This window comes from Anomaloglossus baeobatrachus, chromosome 11 (genome assembly GCF_048569485.1).
Source record: "Anomaloglossus baeobatrachus isolate aAnoBae1 chromosome 11, aAnoBae1.hap1, whole genome shotgun sequence".
Classification (NCBI taxonomy): Eukaryota; Metazoa; Chordata; class Amphibia; order Anura; family Aromobatidae; genus Anomaloglossus; species Anomaloglossus baeobatrachus.
This window is the reverse complement of record NC_134363.1, coordinates 13,611,337-13,638,549: the sequence shown is the minus strand read 5'-3', so window position 1 is coordinate 13,638,549 and position 27,213 is coordinate 13,611,337. Positions and strand designations below refer to the sequence as shown.

The 27,213-nt window shown below is 45.1% G+C and overlaps 1 protein-coding gene across 5 annotated transcripts in view; it reads right to left on the bottom strand.

The window, feature by feature from the left end:
- The window catches only part of MAG (myelin associated glycoprotein), a 108,837-nt gene that overhangs the window by 53,275 nt on the left and 28,349 nt on the right, over nt 1–27,213 (bottom strand). For 4 of the 5 annotated variants that reach the window (XM_075328285.1, XM_075328289.1, XM_075328288.1 and 1 more), the window contains exon 2: nt 10,375–10,428. The gene's annotated coding sequence lies outside the window, so the exon portion shown is untranslated. Of the gene's footprint in view, nt 1–10,374; nt 10,429–11,836; nt 13,810–27,213 lie in introns of those variants that run through there. The other variant, XM_075328286.1, reaches the window with a different exon arrangement.

The window sequence follows — 27,213 nt, the reverse complement described above, 5'->3', positions numbered from 1 at the left end:
ATTCTTGTGCATAGAGGCAATATATAGTAGTTATATTCTTGTACATAGGGTGCAGTATTATAGTAGTTATATTCCTGTACATAGGAAGCAGTATTATAGTAGTTATATTCTTGTGCATAGAGGCAGTATTATAGTAGTTATATTCTTGTACATAGGGTGCAGTATTATAGCAGTTATATTCTTGTACATAGGGGCAGTATTATAGTAGTTATATTCTTGTACAAAGGGGCAGTATTATAGTAGTTATATTCTTGTACATAGGGTGCAGTATTATAGCAGTTATATTCTTGTACATAGGGGCAGTATTATAGTAGTTATATTCTTGTACATAGGGGGCAGTATTATAGTAGTTATATTCTTGTACATAGCGAGCAGTATTATAGTAGTTATATTCTTGTGCATAGAGGCAGTATTATAGTAGTTATATTCTTGTACATAGGGTGCAGTATTATAGCAGTTATATTCTTGTACATAGGGGCAGTATTATAGCAGTTATATTCTTGTACATGGGGGCAGTATTATAGCAGTTATATTCTTGTACATAGGGGCAGTATTATCGTAGTTATATTCTTGTACATAGGGGCAGTATTATAGTATTTATATTCTTGTACATAGGGGCAGTATTATAGTATTTATATTCTTGTATATAGGGGCAGTATTATAGTAGTGATATTCTTGTACATAGGGGCAGTATTATAGTATTTATATTCTTGTATATAGGGGCAGTATTATCGTAGTTATATTCTTGTACATAGGGGCAGTATTATAGCAGTTATATTCTTGTACATGGGGGCAGTATTATAGCAGTTATATTCTTGTACATAGGGGCAGTATTATCGTAGTTATATTCTTGTACATAGGGGCAGTATTATAGTAGTTATATTCTTGTACATAGGGGGCAGTATTATAGTAGTTATATTCTTGTACATAGGGGCAGTATTATAGTATTTATATTCTTGTATATAGGGGCAGTATTATAGTAGTTATATTCTTGTACATAGTGGCAGTATTAAAGCAGTTATATTCTTGTACATAGGGGGCAGTATTATAGTAGTTATATTCTTGTACATAGGGGGCAGTATTATAGTAGTTATATTCTTGTACATAGGGGCAGTATTATAGTAGTTATATTCTTGTACATAGGGGGCAGTATTATAGTAGTTATATTCTTGTATATAGAGGCAGTATTATAGTAGTTATATTCTTGTACATAGGGGGCAGTATTATAGTAGTTATATTCTTGTACATAGGGGGCAGTATTATAGTAGTTATATTCTTGTACATAGGGGCAGTATTATCGTAGTTATATTCTTGTACATAGGGGCAGTATTATAGTATTTATATTCTTGTACATAGGGGCAGTATTATAGTATTTATATTCTTGTATATAGGGGCAGTATTATAGTAGTTATATTCTTGTGCATAGAGGCAGTATTATAGTAGTTATATTTTTGCACATAGGGTGCAGTATTATAGCAGTTATATTCTTGTACATAGGGCAGTATTATAGTAGTTATATTCTTTTACATAGGGGCAGTATTATAGTAGTTATATTCTTGTACATAGGGGCAGTATTATAGTAGTTATATTCTTGTACATAGGGGCAGTATTATAGTAGTTATATACTTGTACATAGGGGGCAGTATTATAGTAGTTATATTCTTGTACATAGGGCAGTATTATAGTAGTTATATTCTTGTATATAGGGGCAGTATTATAGCAGTTATATTCTTGTACATAGGGGCAGTATTATAGTAGTTATATTTTTGTACATAGGGGCAGTATTATAGTAGTTATATTTTTGTATATGGGGCAGTATTATAGTAGATATATTCTTATACATAGGGGGCAGTATTATAGTAGTTATATTTTTGTACATAGGGCAGTATTATAGTAGTTATATTTTTGTATATAGGGGCAGTATTATAGTAGTTATATTCTTGTACATAGGGGGCAGTATTATAGTAGTTATATTTTTGTACATAGGGCCAGTATTATAGTAGTTATATTCTTGTACATAGGGGCAGTATTATAGTAGTTATATTTTTGTACATAGGGGCAGTATTATAGTAGTTATATTTTTGTATATAGGGGCAGTATTACAGTAGTTATATTCTTGTACATAGGGGGCAGTATTATAGTAGTTATATTTTTGTACATAGGGGCAGTATTATAGTAGTTATATTTTTGTACAGAGGAGCAGTATTATAGTAGTTATATTTTTGTATATAGGGGCAGTATTATAGTAGTTATATTTTTGTACATAGGGGCAGTATTATAGTAGTTATATTTTTGTACATAGGGCAGTGTTATAGTAGTTATATTCTTGTACATAGGAGCAGTATTATAGTAGTTATATTCTTGAACATAGGGCAGTATTATAGTAGTTATATTCCTGTACATAGGAGCAGTATTATAGTAGTTATATTCTTGTACATAGGGGCAGTATTATAGTAGTTATATTCTTGTAAATAGAGGCAGTATTATAGTAGTTATATTCTTCTACATAGGGGGCAGTATTATAGTAGTTATATTTTTGTACATAGGGGCAGTATTATAGTAGTTATATACTTGTACATAGGGGGCAGTATTATAGTAGTTATATTCTTGTACATAGGGGCAGTATTATAGTAGTTATATTCTTGTATATAGGGGCAGTATTATAGCAGTTATATTCTTGTACATGGGGGCAGTATTATAGCAGTTATATTCTTGTACATAGGGCAGTATTATCGTAGTTATATTCTTGTACATAGGGGCAGTATTATAGTAGTTATATTCTTGTACATAGGGGCAGTATTATAGTATTTATATTCTTGTACATAGGGGCAGTATTATAGTATTTATATTCTTGTATATAGGGGCAGTATTATAGTAGTTATATTCTTGTACATAGGGCAGTATTATAGTATTTATATTCTTGTATATAGGGGCAGTATTATCGTAGTTATATTCTTGTACATAGGGGCAGTATTATAGCAGTTATATTCTTGTACATGGGGGCAGTATTATAGCAGTTATATTCTTGTACATAGGGGCAGTATTATCGAAGTTATATTCTTGGACATAGGGGCAGTATTATAGTAGTTATATTCTTGTACATAGGGGGCAGTATTATAGTAGTTATATTCTTATACATAGGGGCAGTATTATAGTATTTATATTCTTGTATATAGGGGCAGTATTATAGTAGTTATATTCTTGCATATAGAGGCAGTATTATAGTAGTTATATTCTTGTACATAGGGCAGTATTATAGTAGTTATATTCTTGTATATAGGGGGCAGTAGTATAGCAGTTATATTCTTGTACATAGGAGCAGTATTATAGTAGTTATATTCTTGTATATAGGGGGCAGTAGTATAGCAGTTATATTCTTGTATATAGGGGCAGTATTATAGTAGTTATATTCTTGTACATAGGGTGCAGTATTATAGTAGTTATATTCTTGTATATAGGGGCAGTATTATAGTAGTTATATTCTTGTATATAGGGGCAGTATTATAGTAGTTATATTCTTGTATATAGGGGCAGTATTATAGTATTTATATTCTTGTACATAGGGGGCAGTATTATGGTAGTTATATTCTTGTACATAGGGTGCAGTATTATAGTAGCTATATTCTTGTACATAGGGGCAGTATTATAGTAGTTATATTCTTGTACATAGGGGACAGTATTATAGTAGTTATATTCTTGTACATAGGGGCAGTATTATAGTAGGTATATTCTTGTACATAGGGGCAGTATTATAGTAGTTATATTCTTGTATATAGGGGGCAGTATTATAGTAGCTATATTCTTGTACATAGGGGCAGTATTATAGTAGTTATATTCCTGTACATAGGGGGGCAGTATTATAGTAGTTATATTCTTGTACATAGGGGGCAGTATTATAGTAGTTATATTCTTGTATATAGGGGTCAGTATTATAGTAGTTATATTCTTGTACATAGGGGCAGTATTATAGTAGTTATAGTCTTGTATATAGGGGCAGTATTATAGTAGTTATATTCTTGTACATAGGGGGCAGTATTATAGTAGTTATATTCCTGTACATACGGGCAGTATTATAGCAGTTATATTCCTGTACATAGGGGGGCAGTATTATAGTAGTTATATTCCTGTACATAGGGGGGCAGTATTATAGTAGTTATATTCCTGTACATAGGGGGGCAGTATTATAGTAGTTATATTCTTGTACATAGGGGGCAGTATTATAGTAGTTATATTCTTGTACATAGGAGCAGTATTATAGTAGTTATATTCTTGTACATAGGGGGCAGTATTATAATAGTTATATTCTTGTATATAGGGGCAGTATTATAGTAGTTATATTCTTGCACATAGGGGCAGTATTATAGTAGTTATATTCCTGTACATACGGGCAGTATTATAGCAGTTATATTCTTGTCTTCTGGGTCACCTGTCGCTAGATATACTCTTTTAATTTGCGATCCGCTCATTTTTCGGTGCTGGATAATAAGTCAGACCTGTCTTTAATGCCTATAGGCTCAGGGCCTCCGTGGCTCGCGATTTATCTGTCCAGGAGCCAGAAGAAGATTCATCCCACACGAGACCATTATAGATGAAGCGGCTTCTGATCTCGGGGAAGGTATGATGATGAAGATGAAGATGAAGCTTTTCCACATGGATGATTTGTGTTATCTCTAAACTGTCTGATAACAAAAGCTCCACAGGAAGCTGCGGATCCCCCAACAATAGGGATCATTATTAGAGTCAATTACCCTCCTTCTAAAATAAATCCGCGGCCTCTGAGCTGCACTTTATTTCTGGAACCATAATAACCATTGTCTGCGGATGGGATCGGAGCTGATACATTTAATGAGCTGAATTTATAAATGTTCCCGAAAGCGTTGGGACATGAAAGGCGCGATGCCGCCATGTAGCGCTTTACGCACAGATTTACATATGATAATGAGTGGGACGAGCCATATGGCGCTCTCCGAGATATGGGATCCCAATAATTGGCTCAGCAGATGCCGTATATAGGAGTGGGTGTATACAGCTGCTATGGAGCCTATGGAAATGACTTGTGTGACTATAGTTCGATGGGCCCCGGTGCAAAATTTGGACCTACGCCAACCATAGGAGTTGCCCTCCAACCCATTATGTTGTGAAGTCCCCCATCATATTCTAATGTAACTCCTCCTGAGCCCCTTGCTGGTATACATGTTCCCAATACCAGTATATATGCCCATCCTAGTAAATATGTCACCCATCTTGGTGTACACTGTCCCTCTCCTGGGCCCATCTGGTATATATTGTCCCTCTCCTACTATATATGTTCCTTTCATGGGCCCCTTCTGATATATACCGTCCACCACCTGATATACGCTGTCCCCCTCCTGGTATATATGCCCCATCCTGGTATATATGTCCCCCATTCTGATTTATACTGTCCCCCTCCTGGGCCCATCTGGTATATATTGTCCCTCTCCTAGTATATATGTTCCTTTCATGGGCCCTTCCTGGTATATGCTGTCCCCCTCCTGGTATATATGTTCCTCTTCTGGTATATATAGCCCTCTCCTGGTATATACTGTCCCCTTTTTGTAATACCCTGTCCCCCTCCTGGTATACATGTTACTCTCCTTTGCCCCTCCTGTGTATACTATGCCCCTCCTGGTATATGCTTTCACCCTCCTGGTATATACAGTCACCCTCCTGGTATATATGCTCCTCTCCTAGGCACCCCCTGGTATATACTGTTTCCCTCTTGGAATGCACTGTCCCCCTCCTGGTATATATGCTCCTTTCCTGGGCCCCTCCTGTGTATACTGTCCCTTTCTTGGTATATAATGTCCACCTCCTGGTATATATGCTCCTCTGCTGGGCCCCTCCTGGTATATACTATCCCCTTTCTGGTATATACTGCCCCTCTTCTGGTTTTTACTGTCCCCCTCCTGGTGTATATGCTCTCCTCCTGGGCCCCTCTTGGTATATATTGTCCCATTCCTGGTATATATGCTCCTCTCCTGGGCCCCTCTTGGTATATACTGCCCCCTTTTGTTATATACTGTCCCTCACCTAGTATATATGCTCCTCTCCTGGGGCCCCTACTGATATCTAATGACCCCCTCCTGGTATATACTGTCCCCCTCCTGGTATATATACTCCTCTCCTGGGCCCCTCCTGGTATATATTATCCCCTTTCTGGTATATACTGCCCCTCTTCTGGTTTTTACTGTCCCCCTCCTGGTGTATATGCTCTGCTCCTGGGCCCCTCTTGGTATATATTGTCCCATTCCTGGTATATATGCTCCTCTCCTGGGCCCCTCCTGGTATATACTGCCCCCCTCCTGTTATATACTGTCCCTCACCTGATATATATGCTCCTCTCCTGGGGCCCCAACTGATATCTAATGTTCCCCTCCTGGTATATACTGTCCCCCTCCTGGTATATATACTCCTCTCCTGGGCCCCTCCTGGTATATACTGTACTCACCCTCCCCAGCTCCCACCTCTATTGCCGGCCTGCAGTTTCCAGCAGCTTTAATCAGTGTCCGTGCTATGGCAAATCATGACATCATTGTCATGTGTCAACTCATAAACGGGGACAACACTGAAAGCTTCCAGCTTCTGTTTAGCCAGCAGGGTGTATCGCAGTGCAGGAAGCCGACTGGTCTCTGCACCGCGATGCATTTCAGCTGGATGTGCGCCCTCAAAGGCACATCCAGCTGAAGTAGGGGCTGGTGCCAGCAGGCCACCTGCACCCCCGAGCCCGATTGTGATCGCCGAGACCACGATTGTTCCGCCCCTACCCCCAATCCAATAATATATAGTTAAAACTGATCCTGGGCCATAAGTCAGGTGGGAAGTCCATGGTGCTAGTTCAGAAGTGAGTTCATCGATGAGGCAAGTTGATGCCATGGGAAAAACTAAGTCATTTACCAACCAAGGTGGTCGTCGTTAACTGGCTACAAGTCTCAACCCTTTAACTTCATCAGATCATAGAGGGTTGGTCTGAGCCCCCATAGACCCAAAGTCACTGAAGCAACTACAACCTCCAACCGCAACTTTCAGCCGCAAACAGCTTGAAGGGGAAGCTGGGAGTTGTAGTTTCTGCCACCGTTTTCGGACTATTGCTGTGAGATTGGAAATAGAACAGAGTTGGCGCCATTGGAAAAGTCAAACTGGGCTCTATATTGGGGTGAAAGGCTGTGCCACCCAGGACAAAACGTGGTGCATACAAACATTTGCCCACACTCCCTTACTGGGGCTGTTCACCTGAGCTGATAACAAGGCTTATGTGTGGCCCTAAAAGGAGAAAGGGGAGGAGCTTAAGTGTGAGGTAAAGTCAGTTGGTGTCATCGTGTGAGAGGAGTGTAAAGTGGAGACGGTCCTGGCCTGTGGTAGCTTTTGAAACCTCTGGAGGGAACAACAGCAAATTGGCATTGTATCAGTCCCTAGGCCACCAGGACTTTCATGGTCAATGGCAAACTGAGAGACTGCTTGAAGCCTTTTTATAAGGAGCAGTAAATTTGCCCAGGAGCTCAGGGACGTTGTTGAATCCATAAACTTATACAAGCAACAGTAAGTTTTCCTATAGGATTCGAGTCGCCGCTCGCTGGAAGGGCACCCAAGCATGGTAGTGCCCGCTCATCACTAGTTACGAGTACAGAGCACCCAAGCATGGTAGTGCCCGCTCATCACTAGTTACCAGTACAGAGCACCCGAGCATGGTACTGTCCACTCATCACTAGTTACCAGTACAGAGCACCCGAGCATGGTAGTGCCCGCTCATCACTAGTTACCAGTACTGAGCACCCGAGCATGGTAGTGCTCACTCATCACTAGTTACGAGTACAGAGCACCCAAGCATGGTAGTGCTCGCTCATCACTAGTTACCAGTACTGAGCACCTGAGCATGGTAGTGCCCGCTCATCACTAGTTACCAGTACTGAGCACCTGAGTATGGTAGTGCTCGCTCATCACTAGTTACCAGTACTGAGCACCTGAGCATGGTAGTGCCCGCTCATCACTAGTTACCAGTACTGAGCACCTGAGCATGGTAGTGCCCGCTCATCACTAGTTACGGGTACTGAGCACCCGACCATGGTAGTGCCCGCTCAGAACTAGTTACAAGTACTGAGCACCTGAGCATGGTAGTGCCCGCTCATCACTAGTTACCAGTACTGAGCCCCCGAGCATGGTAGTGCTCGCTCATCACTAGTTACCAGTACTGAGCACCTGAGCATGGTAGTGCCCGCTCATCACTAGTTACGGGTACTGAGCACCCGACCATGGTAGTGCCCGCTCAGAACTAGTTACAAGTACTGAGCACCCAAGCATGGTAGTGCCCGCTCATCACTAGTTACGAGTACTGAGCACCCGAGCATGGTAGTGCCCACTCATCACTAGTTACGAGTACTGAGCACCCAAGCATGGTAGTGCCCGCAAATCACTGGTTACAAGTACTGAGCACCCGAGCATGGTAGTGCCCGCTCATCATTAGTTACCATTACTGAGCACCCGAGCATGGTAGTGCCCGCTCATCACTAGTTACCAGTACTGAGCACCCGAGCATGGTAGCGCCCGCTCATCACTAGTTACCAGTACTGAGCACCTGAGCATGGTAGTGCCTGCTCATCACTAGTTACGAGTACTGAGCACCCGAGCATGGTAGTGCCCGCTCATCACTAGTTACCAGTACTGAGCACCCGAGCATGGTAGTGCCCGCTCATCACTAGTTACCAGTACTGAGCACCCGACCATGGTAGTGCCCGCTCAGAACTAGTTACAAGTACTGAGCACCCAAGCATGGTAGTGCCCGCTCATCACTAGTTACGAGTACTGAGCACCCGAGCATGGTAGTGCCCACTCATCACTAGTTACGAGTACTGAGCACCCAAGCATGGTAGTGCCCGCAAATCACTGGTTACAAGTACTGAGCACCCGAGCATGGTAGTGCCCGCTCATCACTAGTTACCATTACTGAGCACCCGAGCATGGTAGTGCCCGCTCATCACTAGTTACCAGTACTGAGCACCCGAGCATGGTAGTGCCCGCTCATCACTAGTTACCAGTACTGAGCACCTGAGCATGGTAGTGCCTGCTCATCACTAGTTACGAGTACTGAGCACCCGAGCATGGTAGTGCCCGCTCATCACAAGTTACCAGTACTGAGCACCCGAGCATGGTAGTGCCCGCTCATCACTAGTTACCAGTACTGAGCACCCGAGCATGGTAGTGCCCGCTCATCACTAGTCACTAGTACTGAGCCCCCGAGCATGGTAGTGCCCGCTCATCACTAGTTACGAGTACTGAGCACCCGAGCATGGTAGTGCCCGCTCATCACTAGTTACCAGTACTGAGCACCCGAGCATGGTAGTGCCCGCTCATCACTAGTTACCAGTACTGAGCACCCGAGCATGGTAGTGCCCGCTCATCACTAGTTACCAGTACTGAGCACCCGAGCATGGTAGTGCCTGCTCATCACTAGTTACCAGTACTGAGCACCCGAGCATGGTAGTGCCCGCTCATCACTAGTTACCAGTACCGAGCACCTGAGCATTGTAGTGCTCGCTCATCACTAGTTACCAGTACTGAGCACCCGAGCATGGTAGTGCCCGCTCATCACTAGTTACCAGTACTGAGCACCTGAGCATGGTAGTGCCCGCTCATCACTAGTTACCAGTACTGAGCACCTGAGCATTGTAGTGCTCGCTCATCACTAGTTACCAGTACTGAGCACCTGAGCATGGTAGTGCTCGCTCATCACTAGTTACCAGTACTGAGCACCTGAGCATGGTAGTGTCCGCTCATCACTAGTTACCAGTACTGAGCACCTGAGCATGGTAGTGCTCGCTCATCACTAGTTACCAGTACTGAGCACCTGAGCATGGTAGTGCCCGCTCATCACTAGTTACCAGTACTGAGCACCTGAGCATGGTAGTGCCCGCTCATCACTAGTTACCAGCACTGAGCACCTGAGCATGGTAGTGCTCGCTCATCACTAGTTACGAGTACGGACAGGACAGGACAGGACATGCTGGTTCCTCCATCCAGTATGGCCATAGGGTGTGACATATTCGTTGTCACTCACATATCCCAGAAATTATTTAGATAAGGAACAGCAGGGGTGGATTCATACAATGATGTCGGGCGGTCGAGCAGAGGACCGGGCATTTATTTGATCAGGATTCTGGATTTAGGACTCGGCTGTAAATCATCAAAGGTGAAAATGACAAAATACATTTCATTTGCAGGCTATGCGGTGAATAGCGAGCAGACGGTCCCGTCCCGCGTTATTGTATCACACGACAGGTGACATGAAGCGTAAAGAACGCGGCTTCTTGACCATGTGGAGACATTCAACGTCAACGGAAAATAAAGCGACCGCGCTCTTACCTGCTCTGTGCAATTCTGTCCAGATACCCGGCATAAAAGGTGATACCGTCTAATCTAAAAACAAAAAAACAGGCGTCAATTACCCAAATACTAATCCGATAAAAACAAAAAATAATGTGTAAACGTATGGCGCAATTCACATGGACGTTGCTATCTAACATTAACCTTAAAGGAGTTGTCTAAATTGATAAACAGCGCCACCCTGGTCCACCATAGGTTGTGTCTGGTATTACAGCTAATTCCATTCACTTCAATGGAGCTAAGATGCAATACCAGACACAACCTACTGACAGGTTGGGCGCTGTTTCTAGAAAATAGAATACAGGTTTATCTAATCTTGTATTTTTTTACAGTTCACAGTCATTCGAGAGGAATCGGAAGGCCAGGATTGGTGGTTGACCCTCTAACCAGACCCCCATGGATGGGACTAAAACCATTCCCAGCTACCGAGAAGTCATAATGACAAAAAGGCCAGGATTGGTGGTTGACCCTCTAACCAGACCCCCATGGATGGGACTAAAACCATTCCCAGCTACCGAGAAGACATAATTGCAAAAATGACAGGATTGGTGGTTGACCCTCTAACCAGACCCCCTTACGGATGGGACATAAACCATTCCCAGCTACCGAGAAGACATAATTGCAAAAAGGACAGGATTGGTGGTTGACCCTCTAACCAGACCCCCTTACGGATGGGACATAAACCACTCCCAGCTACCGAGAAGTCATAATTACAAAAAGGCCAGGATTGGTGGTTGACCCTCTAACCAGACCCCCATGGATGGGACGTAAACCATTCCCAGCTACCGAGAAGACATAATTGCAAAAAGGACAGGATTGGTGGTTGACCCTCTAACCAGACCCCCTTACGGATGGGACATAAACCATTCCCAGCTACCGAGAAGACATAATTACAAAAAGGCCAGGATTGGTGGTTGACCCTCTAACCAAACCCCCTTTCGGATGGGACATAAACCATTCTCAGCTACCAAGAAGTCATAATTACAAAAAGGCCAGGATTGGTGGTTGACCCTCTAACCAGACCCCCTTTCGGATGGGACATAAACCATTCCAGCTACCGAGAAGTCATAATTGCAAAAAGGCCAGGATTGGTGGTTGACCCTCTAACCAGACCCCCATGGATAGGACATAAACCATTCCCAGCTAGCAAGAAGTCATAATTACAAAAAGGCCAGGATTGGTGGTTTACCCTCTAACCAGACCCCCATGGATGGGACATAGACCATTCCCAGCTACCGAGAAGACATTGTTGTAAAAGTCAACAGTTGGTTGATTCTATTGGAGAACCCACGGCACTCCGGCACTGCGCACCGGCACGACATGGTCAACCTAGTTATTAATAAATTTTGCCCCCAAAAAGACCAAAAACGGAAATTAAGGAGATGTTACTAATTTGAAGGACAATAAAGTCACATTCTAGAAACAACAATAATTCACTCACCAAGACCAAGTGACCCTGCGGTGCCAAGACCCAATCTCTGATGCCCCCGAGCCGGAGATGTCCTTGTCCTAAATAATGAAGTGAGTGCAGTCTTTTTGTATGATGCCGGAGAGTCGGGCACTATCCTTTGTGTATTAATGCCACTCAGCAGAACAGTGATTTCTAGTGCAATGCCAACTAGGTGGCCGCAGTCCTATCAGGAGTTCCTCCACTGACCGGGGCACTGTCTCCTCCAGAATGCGATCAATGACCTTGTCTGATCCTGAGTAATGCCAATAACCCTGGCACAGTCCACTCTGAGGTGGGAACTTGGACCTGGGCACAGTCTTCTCTGGAATATGGATGATGATAACTTGGATAAAGTCTTCTCTGGGTTGGTGGCTATGATCCGGACACAGTCTTCACCGGGATAGTGATGATAATCAGGGCACAGTATTCTCTAGGATAATGAAAATGACCCAGGCACAGTCCTCTCTGGGTAGGTGACAATCAGGGCACAGTCTTCTTTGAGATGGTGATGATGATCCGGCCACAGTCTTCTCTAGGTTGTTGACGATGAGGGCACAGTCTTCTCTAAGTTGTTGACGATCAGGGCACAGTCTTCTGTGGGATGGTGATGATGACCTGGGCACAGTCCTCTCTAAGTTAGTGACAATCAGGGCACAGTCTTCTTTGGGATGGTGACTATGAGTGGGCACAGTCTACTCTAGAATGACGTTGAGCTGGACAGTTTTTTTAGGATGCTGACAATGAGCTGAGCAAAGTCCTCTCTAGAATGGTGAGGATGATCCAGCACAGTCCTCTCTAGGATGATGATGATGATCCGACACAATCCTCTCTAGAATAGTGATGATGATCCGGCACTGTCCTCTCCAGGATGGTGATGATGATTCGGCACTGTCCTCTCTAGGGTGGTGATGATGAACCGTAACTGTCCTCTCTAGGATGGTGATGATGATCCAGCACTGTCCTCTCTAGGGTGGTGATGATGAACCGTAACTGTCCTCTCTAGGATGGTGATGATGATCCGACACAATCCTCTCTAGAATAGTGATGATGATCCGGCACTGTCCTCTCTAGAATAGTGATGATGATCCGGCACTGTCCTCTCTAGAATAGTGATGATGATCCGGCACTGTCCTCTCTAGGATGGTGATGATGAACCGTAACTGTCCTCTCTAGGATGGTGATGATGATTCGGCACTGTCCTCTCAAGGATGGTGATGATGATCCGGCACTGTCCTCTCTAGGTTGGGGATGATTATCAGGCACTGTCCTCTCTAGGATGGTGATGATGATCCAGCACTGTCCTCTCTAGGATGGTGATGATGATCCAGCACTGTCCTCTGTAGGATGGTGATGATGAACCGTAACTGTCCTCTCTAGGATGGTGATGATGATCCGGCACTGTCCTCTCTAGGTTGGGGAAGATTATCCGGCACACTCCTCTCTAGGGTGGTGATGATGATCCGGCACAGTCCTCTCTAGGATAGTGACTATGATCCGACACAGTTCTGTCTAGGATGGTGATGATGATCCGGGCACAGTTTTCTTTCGGAAAGTGATGATGGCCGGGCACAATCTTCTCCAGGATAGTGATTATGGCCAGGCACAGTCTTTTCTGGGATGGTGATGATGAGCCGGACACAGTCCTCTCTATGATGATGATGAGCCAGGCACAGTCCTCTCTATGATGATGATGATGAGCCGGACACAGTCCTCTCTATGATGATGATGATGATGAGCCGGGCGCAGTCTTCTCCAGGGTGGTGATGATGAACCGGGCACCGTCCTTTCTGGGATGGTGACTATGATCCTGGCGCAGTCCCCTCTCGGATGCTGATGATGAGCCGGGCACAATCTTCTAGTAGGAGTTCTGAAATGCACTTTCTCTACATTTTCATGAAATCTTGATCCCACACATAAATTCCTGCGAGCCGGCAGCGGAGACCTCCCTCCCTATGAGCTGGTGAGGAACCAAGCCTATGAAGATGGCACGTTACATGTTACTAAGTGTTCAGCTGGTGTCTGTCTGCCTCTGTGTAGGTGTGTAGGTGGGAGGACAATCTGTGCATGTCATGGCAGCCAGCGAGATCAGCACCACTCACATTCTATAGGACGGCACAGAGCGATGACCGGATTAACACATTGATACAAGCAGATACGTAGAAGCGAGAAGATCCCTCCTGCAGCTCAACGTGTAACACAATATAGCAAAGGCACATTCTGCGCATAAAGCTTCTGTGCAACAATTATCTCTTGTAGCATTAAAAAAAAGGGGGTGAAAAGTGGGAATATTTGTCATTAAGGAAAATAAGTAAGTGGCAACCATTGGACGACACAATAGAGTATACTGGGAAAGCTGGGAGAGAACCCCTATACTACACTACTGATGATACTGGGAAAGCTGGGAGAGAACACATCAACTACACTACTGATGATACTGGGAAAGCTGGGAGAGAACCCCTATACTACACTACTGATGAAACTGGGAAAGCTGGGGGAGAACACCTCAACCACACTACTGATGATACTGGGAAAGCTGGGAGAGAACACATCAACTAAACTACTGATGATACTGGGAAAGCTGGGAGAAAACACATCAACTACACTACTGATGATACTGGGAAAGCTGGGAGAGAACACATCAACTACACTACTGATGATACTGGGAAAGCTGGGAGAGAACACCTAGACTACACTACTGATGATACTGGGAAAGCTGGGAGAGAACACATCAACTACACTACTAATGATACTGGGAAAGCTGGGAGAGAACACATCAACTACACTACTGATGATACTGGGAAAGCTGGGAGAGAACACATCAACTACACTACTGATGATACTGGGAAAGCTGGGAGACAAGACCTCAACTACACTACTGATGATACTGGGAAAGCTGGGAGAGAACACCTCAACTACACTACTGATGATACTGGGAAAGCTGGGAGACAACACCTCAACTATACTACTGATGATATTGGGAAAACTGGGAGAGAACACCTAGACTACACTACTGATGATACTGGGAAAGCTGGGAGAGAACCCCTATACTACACTACTGATGATACTGGGAAAGCTGGGAGAGAACACATCAACTACACTACTGATGATACTGGGAAAGCTGGGAGACAACACCTCAATTACACTACTGATGATACTGGGAAAGCTGGGAGAGAACACCTCGACTACACTACTGATGATACTGGGAAAGCTGGGAGAGAACTCCTATACTACACTACTGATGATACTGGGAAAGCTGGGAAAGAACACCTCAACTACACTACTGATGATACTGGGAAAGCTGGGAGAGAACCCCTATACTACACTACTGATGAGACTGGGAAAGCTGGGAGAGAACCCCTATACTATACTACTGATGATACTGGGAAAGCTGGGAGAGAACACATCAACTACACTACTGATGATACTGGGAAAGCTGGGGGAGAACCCCTATACTACACTACTGATGATACTGGGAAAGCTGGGGGAGAACCCCTATAATACACTACTGATGATACTGGGAAAGCTGGGGGAGAACCCCTATAATACACTACTGATGATACTGGGAAAGCTGGGGGAGAACCCCTATACTACACTACTGATGATACTGTGAAAGCTGGGGGAGAACCCCTATAATACACTACTGATGATACTGGGAAAGCTGGGAGAGAACACCTCAACTACACTACTGATGATACTGTGAAAGCTGGGGGAGAACCCGTATAATACACTACTGATGATACTGGGAAAGCTGGGAGACAATACCTCAACTACACTACTGATGATACTGGGAAAGCTGGGGGAGAACCCCTATAATACACTACTGATGATACTGGGAAAGCTGGGAGAGAACACCTCAACTACACTACTGATGATACTGGGAAAGCTGGGGGAGAACACATCAACTACACTACTGATGATACTGGGAAAGCTGGGAGAGAACACCTCAACTACACTACTAATGATACTGGGAAAGCTGGGAGAGAACACATCAACTACACTACTGATGATACTGGGAAAGCTGGGAGAGAACACATCAACTACACTACTGATGATACTGGGAAAGCTGGGAGAGAACACCTATACTACACTACTGATGATACTGGGAAAGCTGGGAGAGAACACCTCAACTACACTACTGATGATACTGGGAAAGCTAAGAGAACACATCAACTACACTACTGATGATACTGGGAAAGCTGGGAGAGAACACATCAACTACACTACTGATGATACTGGGAAAGCTGGGGGAGAACCCCTATAATACACTACTGATGATACTGGGAAAGCTGGGAGAGAACACCTCAACTACACTACTGATGATACTGGGAAAGCTGGCAGAGAACACATCAACTACACTACTGATGATACTGGGAAAGCTGGGAGAGAACACATCAACTACACTACTGATGATACTGGGAAAGCTGGGAGAGAACACATCAACTACACTACTGATGATACTGGGAAAGCTGGGAGAGAACACATCAACTACACTACTGATGATACTGGGAAAGCTGGGAGAGAACACATCAACTACACTACTGATGATACTGGGAAAGCTGGGGGAGAACCCCTATAATACACTACTGATGATACTGGGAAAGCTGGGAGAGAACACCTCAAATACACTACTGATGATACTGGGAAAGCTGGGAGAGAACACATCAACTACACTACTGATGATACTGGGAAAGCTGGGAGACAACACCTCAACTACACTACTGATGAAACTGGGAAAGCTGGGAGACAACACGTCGACTACACTACTGATGATACTGGGAAAGCTGGGAGACAACACCTCAACTACACTACTGATGATACTGGGAAAGCTGGGAGACAACACCTCAACTACACTACTGATGATACTGGGAAAGCTGGGAGACAACACCACGACTACACAACTGATGATACTGGGAAAGCTGGGAGAGAACACATCACCTACACTACTGATGATACTGGGAAAGCTGGGAGAGAACACCTAGACTACACTACTGATGATACTGGGAAAGCTGGGAGAGAACCCCTATACTACACTACTGATGATACTGGGAAAGCTGGGAGAGAACACATCACCTACACTACTGATGATACTGGGAAAGCTGGGAGAGAACACATCACCTACACTACTGATGATACTGGGAAAGCTGGGAGAGAACACCTAGACTACACTACTGATGATACTGGGAAAGCTGGGAGAGAACACATCAACTACACTACTGATAATACTGGGAAAGCTGGGAGACAACACCTCAACTACACTACTGATGATACTGGGAAAGCTGGGAGAGAACACCTCTACTACACTACTGATGATACTGGGAAAGCTGGGAGAGAACCCCTATACTACACTACTGATGATACTGGGAACGCTGGGAGACAACACCTCGACTACACTACTGATGATACTGGGAAAGCTGGGAGAGAACACCTAGACTACACTACTGATGATACTGGGAAAGCTGGGAAAGAACACCTCAACTACACTACTGATGATACTGGGAAAGCTGGGAGAGAACCCCTATACTACACTACTGATGAGACTGGGAAAGCTGGGAGAGAAGCCCCATACTACACTACTGATGATACTGGGAAAGCTGGGAGAGAACACATCAACTACACTACTGATGATACTGGGAAAGCTGGGGGAGAACCCATATACTACACTACTGATTATACTGGGAAAGCTGGGGGAGAACCCCTATAATACACTACTGATGATACTGGGAAAGCTGGGGGAGAACCCCTATAATACACTACTGATGATACTGGGAAAGCTGGGGGAGAACTCCTATACTACACTACTGATGATACTGTGAAAGCTGGGGGAGAACCCCTATAATACACTACTGATGATACTGGGAAAGCTGGGAGAGAACACCTCAACTACACTACTGATGATACTGTGAAAGCTGGGGGAGAACCCCTATAATACACTACTGATGATACTGGGAAAGCTGGGAGACAATACCTCAACTACACTACTGATGATACTGGGAAAGCTGGGAGACAACCCCTGGACTACACAACTGAGGATACTGGGAAAGCTGGGAGACAACCCCTGCACTACACAACTGAGGATACTGGGAAAGCTGGGAGACAACCCTTGGACTACACAACTGAGGATACTAGGAAAGCTGGGAGACAACCCCTGGACTACACAACTGAGGATACTGGGAAAGCTGGGAGATAACCCCTGGACTACACAACTGAGGATACTGGGAATGCTGGGAGACAACCCCTGGACTAAACAACTGAGGATACTGGGAAAGCTGAGAGATAACCCCTGCACTACACAACTGAGGATACTGGGAAAGCTGGGAGACAACCCCTGGACTACACAACTGAGGATACTGGGAAAGCTGGGAGACAACCCCTGGACTACACAACTGAGGATACTGGGAAAGCTGGGAGACAACCCCAGGACTACACAACTGAGCATACTGGTAAAGCTGGGAGACAACCCCTGGACTACACTACTGAAGATACTGGGAAAGCTGAGAGACAACCCCTGGACTACACAACTGAGGATACTGGGAAAGCTGGGACATAACCCCTGGACTACACAACTGAGGATACTGGGAAAGCTGGGAGACAACCCCTGGACTACACTACTGAAGATACTGGGAAAGCTGAGAGACAACCCCTGGACTACACAACTGAGGATTCTGGGAAAGCTGGGAGACAACCCCTGGACTACACAACTGAGGATACTGGGAAAGCTGGGAGACAACCCCTGGACTACACAACTGAGGATACTGGGAAAGCTGGGAGACAACCCCTAGACTATACAACTGAGGATACTGGGAAAGCTGGGAGATCACCCCTGGACTACACAACTGAGGATACTGGGAAAGCTGGGACATAACCCCTGGACTACACAACTGAGAATACTGGGAGACAACCCCTGGACTACACACTGAGGATACTGGGAAAGCTGGGAGACAATCCCTGGACTACACAACTGAGGATACTGGGAAAGCTGGGACATAACTCCTGGACTACACTACTGATGATACTGGGAAAGCTGGGAGACAACCCTTGGACTACACAACTGAGGATACTAGGAAAGCTGGGAGACTACCCTAGGACTACACAACTGAGGATACTAGGAAAGCTGGGAGACAACCCCTGGACTACACAACTGAGGATACTGGGAAAGCTGGGAGACAACCCCTGGACTACACAACTGAGGATACTGGGAAAGCTGGGAGACAACCCCTGGACTACACTACTGAGGATACTGGGAAAGCTGGGACATAACCCCTGGACTACACTACTGAGGATACTGGGAAAGCTGGGAGACAACCACAGGACTACACAACTGAGGATACTGGGAAAGCTGGGAGACAACCCCTCAACTACACAACTGAGGATACTGGGAAAGCTGGGACATAACCCCTGGACTACACTACTGAGGATACTGGGAAAGCTGGGAGATAACCCCTGGACTACACAACTGAGGATACTGGGAAAGCTGGGAGACAACCCCTGGACTACACAACTGAGGATACTGGGAAAGCTGGGAGACAACCCCTCAACTACACAACTGAGGATACTGGGAAAGCTGGGACATAACCCCTGGACTACACTACTGAGGATACTGGGAAAGCTGGGAGACAACCACAGGACTACACAACTGAGGATACTGGGAAAGCTGGGAGACAACCCCTGGACTACACAACTGAGGATACTGGGAAAGCTGGGAGACAACCCCTGGACTACACAACTGAGGATACTGGGAATGCTGGGAGACAACCCCAGGACTACACAACTGAGGATACTGGGAAAGCTGGGAGACAACCCCAGGACTACACAACTGAGGATACTGGAAAAGCTGGGAGACAACCCCTGGACTACACAACTGAGGATACTGGGAAAGCTGGGAGACAACCCCTGGACTACACAACTGAGGATACTGGAAAAGCTGGGAGACAACCCCAGGACTACACAACTGAGGATACTGGAAAAGCTGGGAGACAATCCCAGGACTACACAACTGAGGATACTGGGAAAGCTGGGAGACAACCCCTGGACTAAACTGAGGATACTGGGAAAGCTGGGAGACAATCCCTGGACTTTTCATAACCCAGGGCAGGAATTTTGGCATGTTTGGTGACATTTTGCCCTGGCATCCACATAAAGTGGGCACACATGAGTGACCCCGATGACAGATCTTCACTTCTCGGCGGTCAGGAATATTTTTATTTTGTTGCAATTTGTTTACTTTCTCATCTGACCGGTTGACGGTCATTACTCGTTTTCGGAGCCGACCGTCTGGACATGATTTTCCAAAATTGGAAACGAGTTGGACGGACGGTATGTTGGACGGTTCTTCAAGAAAAAAAAAAGAGAAATACGGCGAGCGGTCGCCATGGTGATATAGCGGCTCGCGACGAGGCCCCTTGGCGCGGTTCAGCGAGCTGCTGACAGGCCAAGGTGTGAAGAGCTTCTAATTAACAGTTAATTAGCTGAGATCCCTGACAGCCGAGGCCCGGCTCCGCACTTCACAGCCACATTTTCTGGGGTTTTCATGAGCGCGGTGTTTTTTGTCCACCTCTTTTTTAATGTCAGCCTTTTCCCCGTGCCAAGTCTGACATTAGGGTGGTATTTAAATGTAGAGGCGCCATCGCTCGTGGGTGACTTTACGTCCCACTCGCTTATTTTGCGCTATCTTTGGCCTCCGGCGCTGAGATAACAAGAGAAGAACAACGTAGTGACATTAAAGTGACTAGAAGTGGTCGCTGGCGCATCAACAGTCGTTACATAGATCAGCGGTACAAGCGCATGTAAGGAACTTTGTAATGTATCTTGTAAGAGGAATCTCCTCCTTTCTCCACTTATGAGCCACTTCTCCCGCCCTCTGCCTTCATAACCCATCATTCACGCTAAAATACTTGCTAAAATCCTTCTTGGTCATGACAAAATGAACTGCCAGCTCCCTGAGGGATCAGATTGCAAGAGTCCCCTGAACAGTTACACTGCTCAGTGCTTCTGGATAGTGTTCACCATGCTGCTGCTTTCTAGTAAGTGTTTTATGTCATTCCAATGCTGTATTTACAGATACACTGCTCACTGCTGCGGTATAATGTCCACCATGCTGCTGCTTTCTAGTAAGTGTTTATCTCATCCCAATGCTGCATTTCCAGATACACTGCTCACTGCTGCTGTATAATGTCCACCATGCTGCTGCTTTCTAGTAAGTGTTTTATGTCATTCCATTGCTGTATTTACAGCTATACTGCTCAGTACTGCTGTATAATGTCCACTGTGAGGCAAATCCCGGGATATGAAGATGAATTATGACTCCAGTCATAATCCCTCATCACTCCCTGGCAGTGCCCCCTCCCTTCTTGTTCTCAGTGTTCCACTTACACCTCCATGGCCATGTCCTGTGATATGGAGATGAGGTGGTGTGGGAACAATGGACACAGGATGACTCCCTGCCGTCACCCTGTAACAAGAGTTGTATCTCATTAGCAAGGCTATGGAACTAGCAGACAGAACGACTCCAGTAAAAAATGGTTCATATCTCGCAAGCCATATTTCCGATAAATATGGCAACCATAAAAATGGTGTCTCCGCATGCGGACGATGCCGGCACACCCTTTTTATGGGAGCAGGACATTGGGAAATGCCCCAGGCATGATATCAGCCAATGGGGAACTGGCAGACAGGTCATGAGTCCCCTCGTTCTGTAGCTAAATTCATAACTGTCACAATGAGAGCATTGGCGTCCGCCTACGACGCTCCCAGGCAAAGTTATGGCCCATATTCCATGTTGGGATATTCTCCATAACTCAAGCCAGGGGTGGAGCAGTGCTCCCTATGAGGTCACTAAGGTAGGAGGGGACCTGGACTTGCCCAGGTTGATAACCCTACTTCGGCCATTTTCCAGCGTTCTTCTCGCTGGGGGCACGTGTAGGAAACATCTGTGGGAAGGATCCTAGAAACCTGGGTACAGCGCCCCCCTGTGGCCAGACGCACAAGGTAACTGATTGAATTGCATACCTGTTTGAAAACCATGCTTTATCTGTAACTGTACTCTGACATATGTATATTCTGTAGATTCCCTATTGTATATATTGTAGTTTCTAGTGTGCTTTAGGCTGATTAAATTATATAATTAATCTTGGGCTGTTCTGTTATCTCGATCTTGAATCCCACGTCTGTGTGTTCGGCTAATAGTTACCGTAAATCGGTTGGTGGCAGCGAGTTGTGCCAAGGATTATTGTGGGGAGGCCAGTGAGATTCGGGGAGGTTTTATATATTCCGCCCGCGGAGGTCGGGGGAATATATACCCTACTCTCACCGGGGACCCTTCAATAATCGGCATAAGTAGTATAGCGGCCTCCTGGCTTATTGTCGGGCAATTCCATAATTGGCCTGACTATAAGAGGGGCGCTAGAGAGCGCGTCACGTGCTCTGTCTGTCGGTCGGGAGGTATAAAGGAGGGGTGACCCCCACTTGTTACCCCCCGATTGTGACGTACTGGTAGCCAGCGCGGGGGATTTCTGAGTGAACCCCCCCGGTGGTTTGTGACATCCACCATGCTGCTGCTTTCTAGTAAGTGTTTTATCTCATCCCAATGCTGTATTTACAGCAACACTGCTCAGTACTGCGGTATAATGTCCACCATGCTGCTGCTTTCTAGTAAGTGTTTATCTCATCCCAATGCTGTATTTGCAGATACACTGCTCACTGCTGCTGTATAATGTCCACCATGCTGCTGCTTTCTAGTAAGTGTTTATCTCATCCCAATGCTGTATTTACAGCTACACTGCTCAGTACTGCTGCTGTATGATGTCCACCATGCTGCTGCTTTCTAGTAAGTGTTTTATCTAATCCCTATGCTGTATTTACAGCTACACTGCTCAGTACTGCGGTATAATGTCCACCATGCTGCTGCTTTCTAGTAAGTGTTTATCTCATCCCAATGCTGTATTTGCAGATACACTGCTCACTGCTGCTGTATAATGTCCACCATGCTGCTGCTTTCTAGTAAGTGTTTATCTCATCCCAATGCTGTATTTACAGCTACACTGCTCAGTACTGCTGCTGTATGATGTCCACCATGCTGCTGCTTTCTAGTAAGTGTTTTATCTAATCCCTATGCTGTATTTACAGCTCCACTGCTCACTGCTGCTGTATAATGTCCACCATGCTGCTGCTTTCTAGTAAGTGTTTTATCTCATCCCAATTGTGTATTTACAGCTACACTGCTCAGTACTGCTGCTGTATGATGTCCACCATGCTGCTGCTTTCTAGTAAGTGTTTTATCTAATCCCTATGCTGTATTTACAGCTCCACTGCTCAGCACTGCTGCTGTATAATGTCCACCATGCTGCTGCTTTATAGTAAGTGTTTTATCTAATCCCTATGCTGTATTTACAGCTCCACTGCTCAGCACTGCTGCTGTATGATGTCCACCATGCTGCTGCTTTCTAGTAAGTGTTTTATCTAATCCCTATGCTGTATTTACAGCTCCACTGCTCACTGCTGCTGTATAATGTCCACCATGCTGCTGCTTTCTAGTAAGTGTTTTATCTCATCCCAATTGTGTATTTACAGCTACACTGCTCAGTACTGCTGCTGTATGATGTCCACCATGCTGCTGCTTTCTAGTAAGTGTTTTATCTAATCCCTATGCTGTATTTACAGCTCCACTGCTCACTGCTGCTGTATAATGTCCACCATGCTGCTGCTTTCTAGTAAGTGTTTTATCTCATCCCAATTGTGTATTTACAGCTACACTGCTCAGTACTGCTGCTGTATGATGTCCACCATGCTGCTGCTTTCTAGTAAGTGTTTTATCTAATCCCTATGCTGTATTTACAGCTCCACTGCTCAGCACTGCTGCTGTATAATGTCCACCATGCTGCTGCTTTATAGTAAGTGTTTTATCTAATCCCTATGCTTTATTTACAGCTCCACTGCTCAGCACTGCTGCTGTATAATGTCCACCATGCTGCTGCTTTATAGTAAGTGTTTTATCTAATCCCTATGCTGTATTTACAGCTCCACTGCTCAGCACTGCTGCTGTATAATGTCCACCATGCTGCTGCTTTATAGTAAGTGTTTTATCTAATCCCTATGCTGTATTTACAGCTCCACTGCTCACTGCTGCTGTATAATGTCCACCATGCTGTGGCTTTCTGGTAAGTGTTTTATATCTTCCCAATGCTGTATTCACAGCTATTCTGTACTGTCAGACTGTGAATGTCCACCATGATAATGCTGCTTTCTGGTAAGTTTTTATCTCATCCCAATGCTGTATTCACAACTATTCTGTTAAGTTATAATGTGTAATGTCCACCATGAAGCTGCTACTTTCTAGTAATGCTGGATTCACAGCTACTCTGTTTAGTACTGCTGTATAATGTCAACAATGCCGCTGCTTCTTTCTAGTAAGTGTTTTATTTCACCCAATGCTGTATTCCCCTCTACTCTGTTCAGTACTGCTGTATAATGTCCACTAGGCTGCTGCTTTCTAGTGTTTTATCTCACCCCACAGATAGATTCAGAGCCACACTACTCAGTACTGTTGTATAATGTCCACTAGGCTGCAGCTTTCTAGTAAGTGTTTTATCTCACCCCACAGCTGGATTAACAGCTACACTGCTCAGTACTGTTGTATAATGTCATCCTTGCTGCTGTTTCCGAACATGAGAAACCAGGAAGCCGTCATGTCTGTGTGTGCCGTGTATGGGAGACATCAGAGCTGGCAGAGGGGGGAGGCTCCTGCTGCAGCTGGTTGTCTTACAGTCATATCCAGAATGGTGAGCTGGAGGGGGGTGAACCTGGCTGATCTCCCAAGACACAGAGAGAAGATTTCTTCATTTTTACTATATGTAATATAGGCTTTTTTTTTGTTCGTTTTTTTTTAGTTTTTTTATGTTTTGGCCATTTTATGCAATTTGTGCTGTGAAAATTCTTCAAATTTCCTGCAAATTTAACTCTTTGCATTGCAGCCTTTGTTACAATGTATCCATCTGGAATTCCAGCTGCTTATTTCACATTTTGCAAATTTCCTTAAAGGGGTTATCTCAAAATTGTCCTTCGACTATGACATGCTTCTTGCTGTGAAACCAGACTCCGCTGAGACTGCAGCGGTGGTCGGTAACCATGGCAATGAGCTGTAAACTTTGACATGCTCCTTGCTATGACACCAGACTCCGCTGAGACTGCAGAGGTGGTCGGTAACCATGGCAACGAGCTGTAAACTTTGACATGCTCCTTGCTATGACACCAGACTCCTCTGAGACTGCAGAGGTGGTCGGTAACCATGGCAATGAGCTGTAAACTTTGACATGCTCCTTGCTATGACACCAGACTCCGCTGAGACTGCAGAGGTGGTCGGTAACCATGGCAACGAGCTGTAAACTTTGACATGCTCCTTGCTATGACACCAGACTCCACTGAGACTTCAGAGGTGGTCGGTAACCATGGCAACGAGCTGTAAACTTTGACATGTTCCTTGCTATGACACCAGACTCCTCTGAGACTTCAGAGGTGGTCGGTAACCATGGCAACGAGCTGTAAACTTTGACATGCTCCTTGCTATGACACCAGACTCCACTGAGACTGCAGAGGTGGTCGGTAACCATGGCAATGAGCTGTAAACTTTGACATGCTCCTTGCTATGACACCAGACTCCACTGAGACTGCAGAGGTGGTCGGTAACCATGGCAATGAGCTGTAAACTTTGACATGCTCCTTGCTATGACACCAGACTCCACTGAGACTGCAGAGGTGGTCGGTAACCATGGCAACGAGCTGTAAACTTTGACATGCTCCTTGCTATGACACCAGACTCCGCTGAGACTGCAGAGGTGGTCGGTAACCATGGCAATGAGCTGTAAACTTTGCGATTTGTATTATTTACAAATATGAGAAAACCCCTTTAAGCCTTAGGATGCCTTAGAGACCTGCCGATCAGGACTCTAGGAAAGCTGAGTGAGCCGGAGTGAATGCGTCAGCGGTTATCCGTGGGGGGAAACGCTCATTAACTGGGAATCTTCGGAAAAGCGCACACAACAATTTCCTTGTGTCGATTTTCCACGGCTCTCGGATCACATTCATGTTGGGGGTCATTGACTAAATTCCACCCACGGGACAACCCTAGAAGTAATGTGGCGGTCAGAGCTTAGGGACAATCCTGTGTGTTTTTGCACGACGTGGCGGTGTAAAGTGTCGCCGCGCCTGCGGCAGAATGGGGCTTTCATTCTCCGCATTCCTGGGGAGCATTCCCAGCACACGTCACACCTACACTCATGGAAAACAAGCGTGACACGGGCCCCACACACAAAAGATCAGTGTGCGCCCCTCCGGGATTATTCCGCTCTGTTAGCCCAGACATAAGGACACAAAGGAGCACTTAAAGGGGAACTCCACATCAACAAATGACATGATTCTTCTCCATTCTGGGAATATGGAAGCAAATGTTTAGGCTCCATAGACTATGGAAACTCTTGCATGCCCCCTTGCACTTAAAGGGGTTGTCTAATCCCACACATTGGGGGCAAAAAATATGCAACAAATGACCACTATTGAATGTTCTCAGTGAGCGGAACAAATGACCACTGTGCCTGAAAATCTCTAAATCTAGGTGTGATCATGATTGGTCATTGCCAATCACCAGTAATTATTACAGGAAATGAGCAATAACTGCAAAATGTGTCACCTGCAATATCAAAGTCACCACCAGGTGGCAGCAGAGGAGCAGCAGACGCCAAGAAAACGCAGCAGTCAGTGCAGAAATCAAAGTGCAACTGTTTCAGATATTTTGATACAAAAGGTTAAGTTTTGTTCTGTTTATAGTTTCATATAAAAGAGAAATATAAAATGTAACAACAGGTTGTGCATAATAAAGAAAAGTTCACCCCCTCCCCCCCTCTGCCAACACAATCCTGCGCCCTACAGTCACTGGTTAATGATTTCTGACCTCTGTTTGCGCAGCAGGAGATAACAATGTGTAATGTCTGATCACAGAATGTCACAGAAACTACAGAGCTTCCATTCAATGTATCCACAGTATGGTGTAAAAAGGGAACTGTTGTAATTTAACTATTCTGCACCAGCAGAATAGTGAGTGCAGCTCTGGAGTATAATACAGGAGGTAACTCCGGATCAGTAATGTAATGTATGTACACAGTGACTGCACCAGCAGAATAGTGAGTGCAGCTCTGGAGTATAATACAGGAGGTAACTCCGGATCAGTAATGTAATGTATGTACACAGTGACTGCACCAGCAGAATAGTGAGTGCAGCTCTGGAGTATAATACAGGAGGTAACTCAGGATCAGTAATGTATGTACACAGTGACTGCACCAGCAGAATAGTGAGTGCAGCTCTGGAGTATAATACAGGAGGTA